This window comes from Oryctolagus cuniculus, chromosome 10 (assembly GCF_964237555.1).
Source record: "Oryctolagus cuniculus chromosome 10, mOryCun1.1, whole genome shotgun sequence".
NCBI lineage: Eukaryota > Metazoa > Chordata > Mammalia > Lagomorpha > Leporidae > Oryctolagus > Oryctolagus cuniculus.
Genome location: NC_091441.1, coordinates 84,276,399 through 84,289,421, shown reverse-complemented (window position 1 = coordinate 84,289,421; position 13,023 = coordinate 84,276,399). Strand labels below are relative to the sequence as shown.

The window sequence follows — 13,023 nt, the reverse complement described above, 5'->3', positions numbered from 1 at the left end:
ATTACTGAGGGAACTCTAAATGTCAGGCTCCTGGGGACACACAGCCAGACACTTTGTAAGGATCTATCTTAAAATGCCAGTTCTAGCCTCTAAGAGTTAAAAATCTAATATTAATACTGATAACACATGCAAATGCCTCATGGTACAGAATAAAGGAATTCATTCAGGACATTCCCTGACAATGAGGTATTTATGTCACAAATTGTCTTAGAATGCAAGTTCATGCCTGCAAATTTATTTCTTGAACTCTATATTTAGTGGAGGCAATAAGCCTTTGACTATAATATAAAAGTATAATATCTCAAATAATAAATAAAATATATTTTTAAAAGAAGTCATTTACTTCTCCAATAGATAGAACCTTAATGGACAGTATTGTTCAGAAGAGTTTTGTTTAGGGAAATTCCAGGTCTGGGCAGGGAGATTTCAGGTCTGGGGCAAAACGTAACTACCACATGCATGTAACCCCCAAAGCCAAATGGAGCCCACAACATCATCACAAAAAGTCCCTGAAGAGCGCAGCATCATTAATCAAAGGAGGCCATGAGCGTCAATGACCAAACAGAAACTTGGACGTGAGTTGATCGTGTACCTCTCAGCCCCAACTGTAGTCCATAGCACCTTTCAACCCTAAACCCTGGGGAGCCAGGATAACTGCCAAAGTATTTCTACATGTAATTCCATCCCCAGTCTAGTCAAGGGACCGTGAGCAAACTGCAAAGCCCCTAGGAGCCTCATCCCCCTATGAAGAAAAGAAGTATAATACCTAGCATAGCATGATTCTTTGATTACTAGGTAAAATATTAGCTTAATTGCACACAGAGTGGTGCCTAGCACAGAACAAGCAGAAACTGCTCTTAATAGCCACTTCTCCTGAGATGAGAGTTGCCCACACAATATTAATCTCATGAGCAGAATGTGCACTCCAGGTATGTTTGAATTTATCAGGCTTATTTTTTCCCTCCAAAGAGTCAGCATCCCTCAACTGTCCCTAAAGACTCAGGTTCTCAGCGAGGCAGATTTCATTGCAGTAAATAATATGGGTTCTGGAAGTATATAGAAAAGCCAAATTAAATGATTCTTTCAATGCTTTTGCCAGTTATGGAATTAGCTATGCCAGTTTTGTTTCCTCCACTGTTTGTCTTTAAAAATCCATCAGTAATTTCATTACCTCCTTAAAGGATCAATTCCATGTAGCCAAAGAGTATTTTCTAGGTCATTCTTTTTTATTAATCAGTTAATTAATAAATTAATTTGAGAGACAGAGACACAAAGAGAAAAAGTTCCCATCTACTAGTTTTTTTCCACATTGGCCAGGACTGAGCCCAGGCCTAAACCAGGAGCCCAGAACTTAATTCAGGTGTCCCACATGGGTGACAGCGACCAAATGATCTGCGCATCACTACTTCCTTCCAGGGCAAGCATTAATAGAAAGCTAGAATCAGAAGTCAGAGCCATGTGTCAAACCAAGGCATCTTAACTCATGTCATAACCACTCAGCTACACGTCTACCCCTTTACATCTCTTTTTAAGGAGTTTATATTTCTGTTTAATGTAACACTACTTTTATTCATTTATTCATCCATTCATTAAATATATTTTTCTCAGCATCCACAAAGAGTTGGGTACCATTCTGAGTTTAACACTATTAAATAATATCTAAATAGTATCACTGAGGTAGACGGGTTCCTCATCTCAGAAATCTAAGTGAAGGCTATTCTTTCATCTGTGGTCAAATAGTCTTCCAGGGTTCTTCCAAATCATCCTTCCAAATCCAGGATCCTTCCTCGCCAATCACTGTAAATTCCATCCCTTACAGATTGTCCATATCATCTCTGCCTACTAAACTCCTATGCTTACTTATATAACACAATTCACCAACTTCATTTTGATTTGCACTTCTATTCTCTTCCCATTGTTTCTCAAGTTAGTGAACTCACAACAAAACCATACAGAGTGAGCCACAAAAAAATACCAGTGAGAAGTACTAACGTTTAACTTTGGTGGTTGGAAAACTATGGCAAGGTGCAAAGAAACAGTAAGTGACTCCTCTGACACAAATGAGGTCCTCATGTGATGTGATGAAGACATAAAGAGAGAGAGAGAGAGACAGAGACAGAGAGAGAGGCTTTCTAGTAAATTCTTGAGTTTTCATCAACTCAGCAGGTGGGAGAGATTGAATATCTACTCAAAGCATATGTTTATCATGGACATAGGCACTAACACATGAGTTACCATTTTTCTTAGGCAAGCTTTTTAACTCCAAGTACTTTCATGTTACAAGACACTAAAAACTGAACATTCGCTGCATGAGTTACAGCCATGTACCATACAAAAAGCCAGTGGGTACTTTTTGCCCATCAAAAGATGATAACTCCAAGTTCTCCATCTCTCTCTTTATCTCAAGGTTACTGTTGGTCTTGGCTGATTTCTTATGAGAGACTTGAATAATGTCTTTATAAATGACCTTTGTTTTGCCTTATATAACATTCACAGGCAAGGTATTCAGAAAACCTTAGCAACTTTTCTCTAAGAAGAGTTGAAAATAAATTTTGTTTTAAATGTTCACCCACTCCTTCATAGAGAAACAAGAGAACACATTTTTGAAATTAGCAAAATTTTCCAGATGTTCAACAAAAACTCCTAAAAGCTAAGAGGTATCAATGCCTCATAGCCCAGCCCTGAAGAACTGCTTAACAAAAGGTAACACAAGCCTACGTTAATGTCTTCTGGATCATTTATTTTTTTTGTGCACATAAATGTTTTAAGGATAGCATAGAGTTACATCATGATTATAAAAATTACTTAGAGAATTAACAGATTTATATTGTGTATATTTCTAAATGCAGAGAACAGGGGACTGTCTACACATTGTACAAAATAAAATCAAAATAAAAAAAATGAATTCAAGCTCAAAAGATGAGGTCATTTACCTAATTTTAAAATGTGAACACGAAGACCTCTGGCCACTGCACTAATGGTGGAAAACACAAAGAGTGCAGCATTTCCAAGGAACCACAGACACTTTGACCATAATTATCTTGTTATAATTGTTCCTGTTTTGTCTTTGGAGACTTTTTTTTAAGACAATCAGCTTAAGAATGCTTTCAGGAACCACCATTTGTGCAATCAGAACAGTCTTCTTATGGGTCTACAGTTTCAGAGATTCAATCCCAGTGTACTTTGGGGTTTGGCAGATAAAACAAGAAAAGAAAGGAAAAAAAATAAAGGAAATCTGACTGAGAAGTAACTGTGACTTTTAAAGACTGCACAGTCCCTTCAAATGCTGCATAACATACACAATTGGAAAATCGCCTTCTGTTGGCACTCCATTTTCTTCACCAGTGCATTTTTATCCTATGACCACTACAATAGCACAGTAAGCCAAAAATACAGGAAACTGAAAGAAAATAAAAAGAAAGAAAACAAAAAACCTAATATCGTTACCATCCTACTTAGAAGACAGCATGCAAAAAAAGGATGGTCTGTTTCAAGATTTTTCTCTGAAGTTTTAGATAGCAGCATGACATCACACACATGCACACACACACACACATACAATAATACTACAGCAGGTAAGAGAAAGGCCAATAGATTTCACACATAGATTCATCTCTTGCTTTGTCACAAGTCCCACGATAATTCTGGAAATTAATGTTGAATTCCTAAAACAAGGAACCAACATTCAGATACCTGAAAAATGCAAGCAATGAATGCAGATCCAAAACATGAGCCTAAAATGAAGCCCAAGATACAAGGGCTCGAGAGCAGATTTAGTCACAGTGTTGTTAAGTATGGTGTACACCACCAAAACGAAGCAAAATAGGGTGGGGAGGGGAATGAACAAGAACAAAAACCCTTGCCCATCCCTCAGCCTTAAAGGCAATAAATAGAACAGTGACTGAAAACATCATAATCGGCATCATCGATGTTGTCACTGTCCTTTGCATTCCTCTGTGGACCAGGAAATCATGGGTATATTAAAGCCACTAAAGTTACTTGCAGAAAAACCACAATGCAAGGTATCAGGCCAGGCTAGAAATGTTTGAACTGACTCAACCCTCGGGATAGTCTACGTAAAATTCATTTTCTATCCCAAAGTCACCACGGAATGTTCTGCACCCTGTCTGCATGCTGTACTGTTCATATTTCGACTCTGGTGGCACACGTATCAATGTGGGCTCTAGGAGCTACGCTCAGACTGGGGACTGACTGACAGGACTCCTGAGAGTCCTCAGTAAAACACAAAGCAGAGCTGCAGAATGACACTAATCACACCCAAGAAGCATCTATGTCTGGCGGGGGTCATGCAGCTTTGAGAAGCTCAGCCCTGGCTGCCTGTGGTGAGGCTCTGTGTACTGGGCTCAGATGCTGACAGAGACTGAGAGACAGTGACTACAGGAGGGATAGCAGTGGTTCACACCCCACAGCACAAGACAGAAGCCTTCGGGGACGCTGAAACAGGCACCAAGGAAACCATGCACAGCTAGCCCTTGAAATCACACAATCTCTTAACATCAGGAATGGTCCCAAGAGGTCACGCCCACTCTGACTCAAACCTCTGGGTTTGACTGGCAGCGTGCTCCCTCAGGTTCTGCCCAAATTGCAGCAAGATTCACAGTCTCCAAATGAGACTGGCTTCACATTTGGCCTTTCTCCTGGCTGTGAAACCACCAGGATCCTCCAGAACAAAGTGACCAGCTGTTCAACTGGTTAACCAACCACAGTTGCAGTTCTATTTCAGCTTTAATGATCTTGCAGGTACAAACCACAAAAGGACTCCAGTTAAGGGCTGCTTTCACATGCATAGCAAACGGATGATTGGACCTATTAAGGTGACTCATCTCCACTCTGCAAATCCTTAGGAGTCATGAAAGGGAATGGATCCACAGAAATAGGTGTTAAGACATTAAGCTGTCTTTTGTCCAACATTCTTTGTCCAACATTCTAAAGTGACCAGCAAGGGGAAAGAGGTCTCTAACCATGATCATATCAGCAATAACAGCTGACAAATAATAGCAATAGTAGTGACAAAAATTAATACATCCCAGAGAACTTGTTAGAAGGCAACACCATTTTTTTTTTATCTTTTATTTAATGAATATAAATTTCCAAAGTACGTCTCATGGGTTACAATGGCTTTCCCCCCCATACCGTCCCTCCCACCCACCACCCTCCCCTTTCCCACTCCCTCTCCCCTTCCATTCACATCAAGATTCATTTTCGATTATCTTAGTATACAGAAGATCAGCTTAGTATACCTTAAGTAAGGATTTCAACAGTTTGGGCAACACCATTTTTAAAACTTACATTTCTAATATAAAAGCACAGTGATATCCCATGAACTAACCATGTACACACAAACCACCAATGGATGTTGCCTTTCAAATCCATGAACTAAAATCCAAATTCCTGATTTGTACAAATAACAGACCAAATATGCAGTCCAAAAAACACACCTACATTATAATTGTATTGTGTGTTGGGTCGGCGCCGCGGCTCCACAGGCTAATCCTCCGCCTAGCAGCGCCGGCACACCGGGTTCTAGTCCTGGTCGGGGCGCCGGATTCTGTCCCAGTTGCCCCTCTTCCAGGCCAGCTCTCTGCTGTGGCCAGGGAGTGCAGTGGAGGATGGCCCAAGTCCTTGGGCCCTGCAACCCATGGGAGACCAGGAGAAGCACCTGGCTTCTGCCTTCGGATCAGCATGGTGCGCCAGCCGCAGCGCGCTGGCCACGGCGGCCATTGGAGGGTGAACCAACGGCAAAAGGAAGACCTTTCTCTCTGTCTCTCTCTCTCACTGTCCACTCTGTCAAAAAAAATAATAATAATTGTATTGTGTGACCAAGGACACACCTACATTATAATTGTATTGTGTGGATCAAGGACCTGGGCTTTCCTAAAAGTATTTAGATTTAAAATGTAAACAAAACATTTGCAAAGTTTAGAGTCAAAGGCAGCCTTTTACCTAGATTTATCACCAGTTAGTGAACTTCTGAGGTGGCCATTAACTGCTCACACATAGCTCCTATTTGGAGTTAAGTGTCTCAAGTCCCCAGATGGAAAAGATGTTCTGAACTTCTGACTTTCAAAATAAGCTGAATGTTCTTATGTGCTTCCTGTGCCCAAATCTGATTTTAAATAAAGAACGGCAATATCATAAATATGACAGACTTGGGTTAAGCACTCCTGTTCAAGTGGAGAAAATTACATCACCCCCATCCCAATCTAGAGAAAGGACTGCCAATGGTGTATGTGTACACTTGTATCTCTCACTGTAAACTGTGTGTGTGTGTGTGTGTGTGTAAGTATGCACACAGATATAAGATATAGACAGGTAGGTATAAACACATACATCTAAAAAAAAAAAAGGTAACAAGAAAAATACCAAACTATTATTGCATTGTGGCAGCAGAAAAAGAGTGTTAGAGTGAAGAGGAAAAGACTGAGAACAATTATGGGTTTAAATGACTATGATGTTAGCTTAACTTTTATCAACCTTGCCTGTAACTTCCTTCCACACAGAGTTCTTCTAAGAAGGAGTTCTCTTTACACAAAATGCTTCGTGTTCTCATCTGTACTATTCAGAACAAATTCAGTTCTGCTGGCAGAAATGGTGGGTTTGCAAGGACATCTAAGTTTTCATTAAACCAGAAAACAATCAAGTCTTCTTGTCTACAACATACATTTAATAGTTCCACAAATTTGGCAAAGTTCGTGGTGACACCTAGGATATTTTCATCAAATCGTAGACATAAAAACAGAAATCATCATCAAACTTGATGAAACAGATGGTTTGGCTTCCACTTGCTGGATGACCATGCCAGTCCTTCCTGAGCCATCATCTTTGGCATATTCCACTTGTTTGCCTACCAGGCTGTCCACAACTTCTCCTGGTTCCCTTTCTGCTGGAGGTGAATCATTAGAATCAGGCATGGCGCGAAGGTCGCCTTTTTTGCAACCATCTAGGAGCTGGTACATGTACAGGACAGGGTCGTTCTCATAGGGGATGTAAAACCACGCGTTCATGACAGGCGCCCAGGCTAAGACCATTGCCCTCGATTCATCTTTAGAGCCCTCCTCGGCCTCCAACATACGCTCCACTGCTTGGCCAATCCCTGTGTCTTCCAAGTGTGCGTCGCTGAGAGAGCTTTGAGGGCAAAGACTCTCATCTCTATTAAGTTCAAGTCCATAAACACAGTCAAATCCATCATGTTTTACAAGATACAAAGAAGGATTTGCAGGCACCTGGTCCAGGCCGGCTCCTTTCCACTGGGTGACAGGAGCACTCCCCTCTTCCCACCCACGCTGAATCTTGCATCTTACGATATTCTGCCGGGGCTGGAAATCAGGTTTGCTGCGCCCCGCACTGCTGGGTTTTCTGTGGGACGTCCGCTTCTTCACCCTGTCTGCAGACGCTCCAGCAGGGCCTGCATCAGCTCTGGACCGCTGGCCAGGTGTCTTTCCGAATGGGGTCTTCACTCATCTGCATTTAAGTGAGCAGAACCTCTGGACTAGGGTGAAAATTCAATATCCTCCCATCTGAAACTTTCCAAAGAATTCCAGTATTCTCATTAATCCACTAAACAAATGTTTCCTTTGCGAGTTCAACAAAACTCCATGAAGCCAAAAGCACGCTGCCGGTCTCACAAAGGCCGCGATCTGCCAGCCCCGCGGGTCCGTCGCTGCTCCCTCAGGCTTCCGCGGGTCCCGGAAGGCGCCTTCCGCCCTCTCGGCGCGCCCCGCCAGCCACCATGGCGCATGCGCACTGCACTGCGCACTGCACTGCGCCCGCCAAACTGCGACGGCGGCGCCGACGGCCACACTCTGGATCTCTTTACTGTAACCCAGAAACAATTCACCAAGCAGAAGCTGCCTTTCAGTTTAATTATTCGCCAGCCACCGTTTCTGGCCGCCATGACTGTGTCCTGTTGATAAACCACATTGCAGGCACCTAACTACTAGTCAACAGGTAAGAGCACCCATGGGCGTGGCCTGTAAACTCTGCCTCTAATTCTGTCTCTTGTATTTGTGCATCTGCTACCAACCTGACTTAGTCTGCTAGGACTGGTGTAACAAAATACGTTAAACAGGATCATTTATGCACAATGGACGAGGATTCCAAGATCCAAGATGCCAGCACATGAGGTATCTGGTGAGAACCATGCCTCATAGGTGGTGATTTCTGCAGCAGAAGGGTCAAACAGCCTCCCCGGGGCCTCTTTCATGGAGCGCTCATCCCACTCCTGTAGGTCCTTACCTCATGTCCTAGTCACTTCCTAAAGGCCTCATCTCTTCACACTACTGCATTGAGAATTAGGTGTCAACTGTGGATTTTAGGGGGAAAATCCTTAATTCTCTGTCACAATATGTGTGTCCATCTCTGCCTCTCTGTTGGCATATCTTTTTATGCTCCTCTCCCCACTTACGCACATGTATACACAGATAATGCATTTTTTACCTATATTATTAACTCCACTAGATTGTTAAATTTCTCCTACACTAATACAGTTAAAACTTTGACCTGACAAGTTTCCATGCAAAAAAATGTCAAAAATTATTGAGAAACAAAATTCCAATACAACCACAAGACAGCTCTTAGTTATTTTCTGCATCTAGAATCTGACACGAGGATCCCAAACACATAATAAAAGCTTTTTCTTGTCACTTGAATCAGTGTTCCAGCCATTGCTGGGGAGATCCTCAGATCCATAAATATATCAATCTCTGGGAAAACTGTATGAGCTGAAAATATGAGAACATATTTGGATTTACTATTATTTTCAAAAATATATTACTCAAGATTTCTTAACGTAGAGTCCACGTATTTTCTAGTGGATAGTGTTGGGAGTTCAACAGGCTTTTGAAACTGTATATAATTCTTTACATATAAATATTTTGTAGGAGAAAATCCGTGGGTCTCATGAGGATTCCCAAAGGAGTCCTTGTCACCACCAAAAACAGAAAGAAAAAAGAACCTTTGATCTGGCTTTTCTTTTTTTTTTCAAGATTCATTTATTTATTTAAAAGGCAAGCTTACAGACTTACATATACAGGAAGACACAGAGACAGAGATCTTCCATCTACTGGTTTACTGCTCAGATGGTTGCAACAGCCAGTCAGAAGCTGGGAGCCAAGAGTTTCGTCTAGGTCCCACTTGGACCATCTTCTGCTGCCTTCCTGGTTGTAATAGCAGGGAGCTGGATCAGAAGTGGAGCAGCTGAGATGTGAAACAGTGCCCATATGGGATGCTGGCAATGCAGGCATAATCACGGTGCCACATCACTGGCCCCTGTGCTTGTCATCTTAAAAAAATAATAAATTCATTTTAAAGATTCTACTATTGGTCAATATATACCTTATCAAGCAAACAATGTTAACAGTCACAGACTTACCACCATATGGAAGTTCATAAAACATTTTGACAATTAGAAGCATACAATTTGCTGTTTTAGAGGCTTACAAATTCCACCTACACAGAACTTTTCCAGTTGGCTCTGCTTTTTTTTTTATCTTTTCTATAATATTTGAGAGCTATTTCCAGCATAGTCCAGATGAGCTCCAACTCCATGCGTTTTTACCTTCCTGAATAGTTCCACAAGAATCTTTTCTTTCCTAGCTTAGCTCCTAAACAGAGCTCATACAAGATGGTAAAAACAAGGTACACTTAGCAGGTAGCTCATTTTGCTCTCCACAATTAGTTCCACAGAGGAGCTGTGCTAAACACAAGGTTGAAAGGGGTCATCTATTGTCTTGATTCTCAAGGTAGTAGTTTGCATGTTGGGCTTCAACAACTCCCCAAATAATAAAACTATAGAAAATGATTAAGATTAATTCAATGCAGATGCTTTTTAAAACACATTGATATTTAAGTTCTAAAACAGTTTTCAAAAGAAATGAATGCTTAGAAAATGAGTATTTGAGCAGAGAATTAAAAACCAAAATGAGTTTCTTAGCAAGCACATTGACTTCAGGAAGCAATAGGAGGCCAAAGATGGAAAGATCCAGTAACAAGTTCTACAAAGCCAAAAGGATCAGTCTTTCCAAATATCCTTCAGGGTTCCCCAAAATGTAGCCCCAAAGTTCATATCCATCTGATTTCCAACATTCCTCAACAGGCAGCTTATGTCTACTTTTCTTCCTTAAACCTAACATTGTCCTAACCCGCCATGTCTTTGCTGTTGCACACTTCAAGATGATCACCATATTCCCCAACACCTGGTCTTCACATCGTCCTAGCATGCTTTCCTTTTGCATATGAGCTTCCAAAAGTAGAATGCAAGAAAGGCCATGAAATGTTACTCCTGGGATTACCTTATGTTATATAAAACTCTATTACTTGTAGACTCCTTCCATGTCCTGTTTGTCTCCCTCTCTCTTCTTCTTCTCCCTATTTACTTCAGATAAGCAAGTTGCCATGACTCCTACAGCTATAAGGAAATTAATTCTGTCAACCACTTAACAGAACATAGAAGTGAATCCTTCCCCATTCATGCTTCTGATGAGAACCCCAAGAACCTGAGCAAAGAACCCACCTAAGATTTGCCCAGAAACCATGAGCCAGTTAATGTGTATAGTTTTAAGTTGCTAAATTTATTACACAATGAAGAAAACTAATTTGGCTAATACTGTGCTCTTTCTGAAAGGCTCTCCTTTCTTCCTTAACACGCTCTCCCTCTGCAAACAATCAGATCCAACATCTCTTCTTCACGATTTTCTCACTGGAAGCTGAACATTCATCCAAAGACCTCCCCAAAATGTTTGTTTTGAGCCTCTTCCTATCACCCCTTTCCCACTTGGGAGACTTTGGGTCTCAGTGTCTCACATGAATTTCTCTATAAATTTCCACATGAATCATGATATCACATATATAGTCATCTACTCTCTTGCCTGGTAATTCCTTCATGATATTTTTGGTCCTGCTTGCCTGGGCCCTTTGTCTACCACTCAGCTCCCCTCGACTGTAAAGGCAGTCCCTAGCAACTCTGGAGCTAGAGAGAGACCAGCAGCTCCACACTCATGGCCTGGTTTCTTCTTGATACCAGCCCTCCCATTTCCCCAGCCAACCAAACACTGTCTTCCAAGTCTGGGAGAAGGTGTGTGGGTTTGGTTATGATTCTTCCCCTTAGTCAACACTGCTCTCAAATCAACTCAACATGGCCTTCACCAGCCCTTCATCAAATATTTGCCTGCCATTTGAAGTACTCAGCACTACACACACAAAATAATGAGCCCAGCTTTAATCCGCATCCAGATCATCCTCACCTTACCTCATCTGCATCTAATAAACATCAGGTGAGTGTACAGATGGTCCTCAGTGGCCACAAATATCAACCAATGCGTATTAAGGCAGGTGAAAATGTGAACTGGAAAAGCCTTTGTGGAGGGTAATTTGGACAATATAACAAAATAAAGAGTTTATACAAGGTGATATTGAGCAGTTGAGAAGACAACTAAGATGCCTGCTTCCAGGAACAGATAATAGATATACTTTTTGTATTCCTCCTGTTTAGTAAAACTAAAAACCCTGAGCATTGGACTACATGAATCTGTGACCTACAGAATGACATGATAGTAAATGCCCTAGTTTATTTTTGGTTTTATTTTTGCTGTGTACATCCAAGATTTGGAGCTTAACAAGTCAACAACTCAAATCTATACCTGGATTTTGTAACATTCCTGATGATCCAAATCTGGAAGCAACCAAGATGTCCTTCAGTGAGTACAAAGGTTAAGCCAACTGTGTTATATCCATCCTATAGAATACTACTCACCAACAGAAAAAACTACTGATACATGCAACAACTGAATGAATACCTTAGAGAATGGTACTACAATGAAGAGTTGATCTCAAAAGGTTACACACAACAGTGTGCACATGTGTTACACTTTTGAAATTACAAAATTACAGAAATAGCATATGAATAGTTGCCAGGTTTTAAGGAACAAGTGCCAGCAGGAGGGAAGTAGGTGTGTCTATAAATGGGCAACAGGACAGATGCTTGTGGAGATGGAACTGTTCCACTGTGACTTTATCAGTGTCAATATTTGGGTTGTGAAATACTTGTGTCTTGCAAGGTGTTACCATGGGATCTCTGTATCTTTGCTTAAACTACGTATGAGTTTACAATAGTCTCAAGATAAAAAAGTTTATAAAAAACTAGAATGCTGTCTCAAAGCTTACCAACAGGTACTTTTTTAAAAGTAGGTTGAAAACATTATATACAGCATAGCCCCACCTGTGTGGAGTTTTTGTACTTGCTGTAGTTAATCTATTGCACTTTATAACATTAGAACTGCTATTCCCCATTGAAGTGTGTTCTGGTATGCATTACTCACCCTCTCACGCACCCCCATTGCCCCTACACTTCCTAGCCCCCTAGTGGCCTCTGTCCTACTCTTTACTGAAAATCAACTTCTTTAGCTTCCACAAATGAATGAAGTAATGTGATACTTGTTTTCCTGTGTGATTTATTTCTGTAAACATAATGTCGTGTAGTTCTATCCATCTTGCTGACAATAACAGGATTTCATCATTTTTATGATGGAAAGACATGGGGAATCTTCAGAAACTTCTTGGAAAATGTACATTATGAAAAAACTAGGATTTTGAAATTGTTTATGCCTGGCTCAGGCATTTGACACAATTAATACACCAGTGGGGATGCATAGATCTCATAACAGAGTGTTCTGGTTCACATTCCTGCTACTCTGCTTCTGATCCTTCTACCTGCTAATGTGTACCTGGGAAGGCAATACATTTGGGCACTTGGGTTACTTCTATCCATGTGGGATACTTGGATTGAGCTCCTGACTTCTGTCTTCACTCAGGTCCAGACCTAATTGTTATGGACCCTTAAGGAGAGATCTAGCAGGTGGAAGATACCTCTCTTCCTCTCTCTCTCTCTCTCTCTCTCTCTCTCTCTCTCTCTCTGTCTCTGTCTCCCTTCTCTCTGTATCTTTCAAATAAAATTAAAATTAAATTAAACCAAAATCAAATTATCTTTCCATTCCATTTTTCATAAAC

At 41.0% G+C, this 13,023-nt stretch overlaps 1 pseudogene; it reads right to left on the bottom strand.

Moving 5' to 3' along the window:
• Positions 1 to 5,811: 5,811 nt before the first annotated feature.
• Positions 5,812 to 7,759, bottom strand: LOC100338652 (spindlin-1 pseudogene; annotated as a pseudogene).
• Positions 7,760 to 13,023: the final 5,264 nt, after the last annotated feature.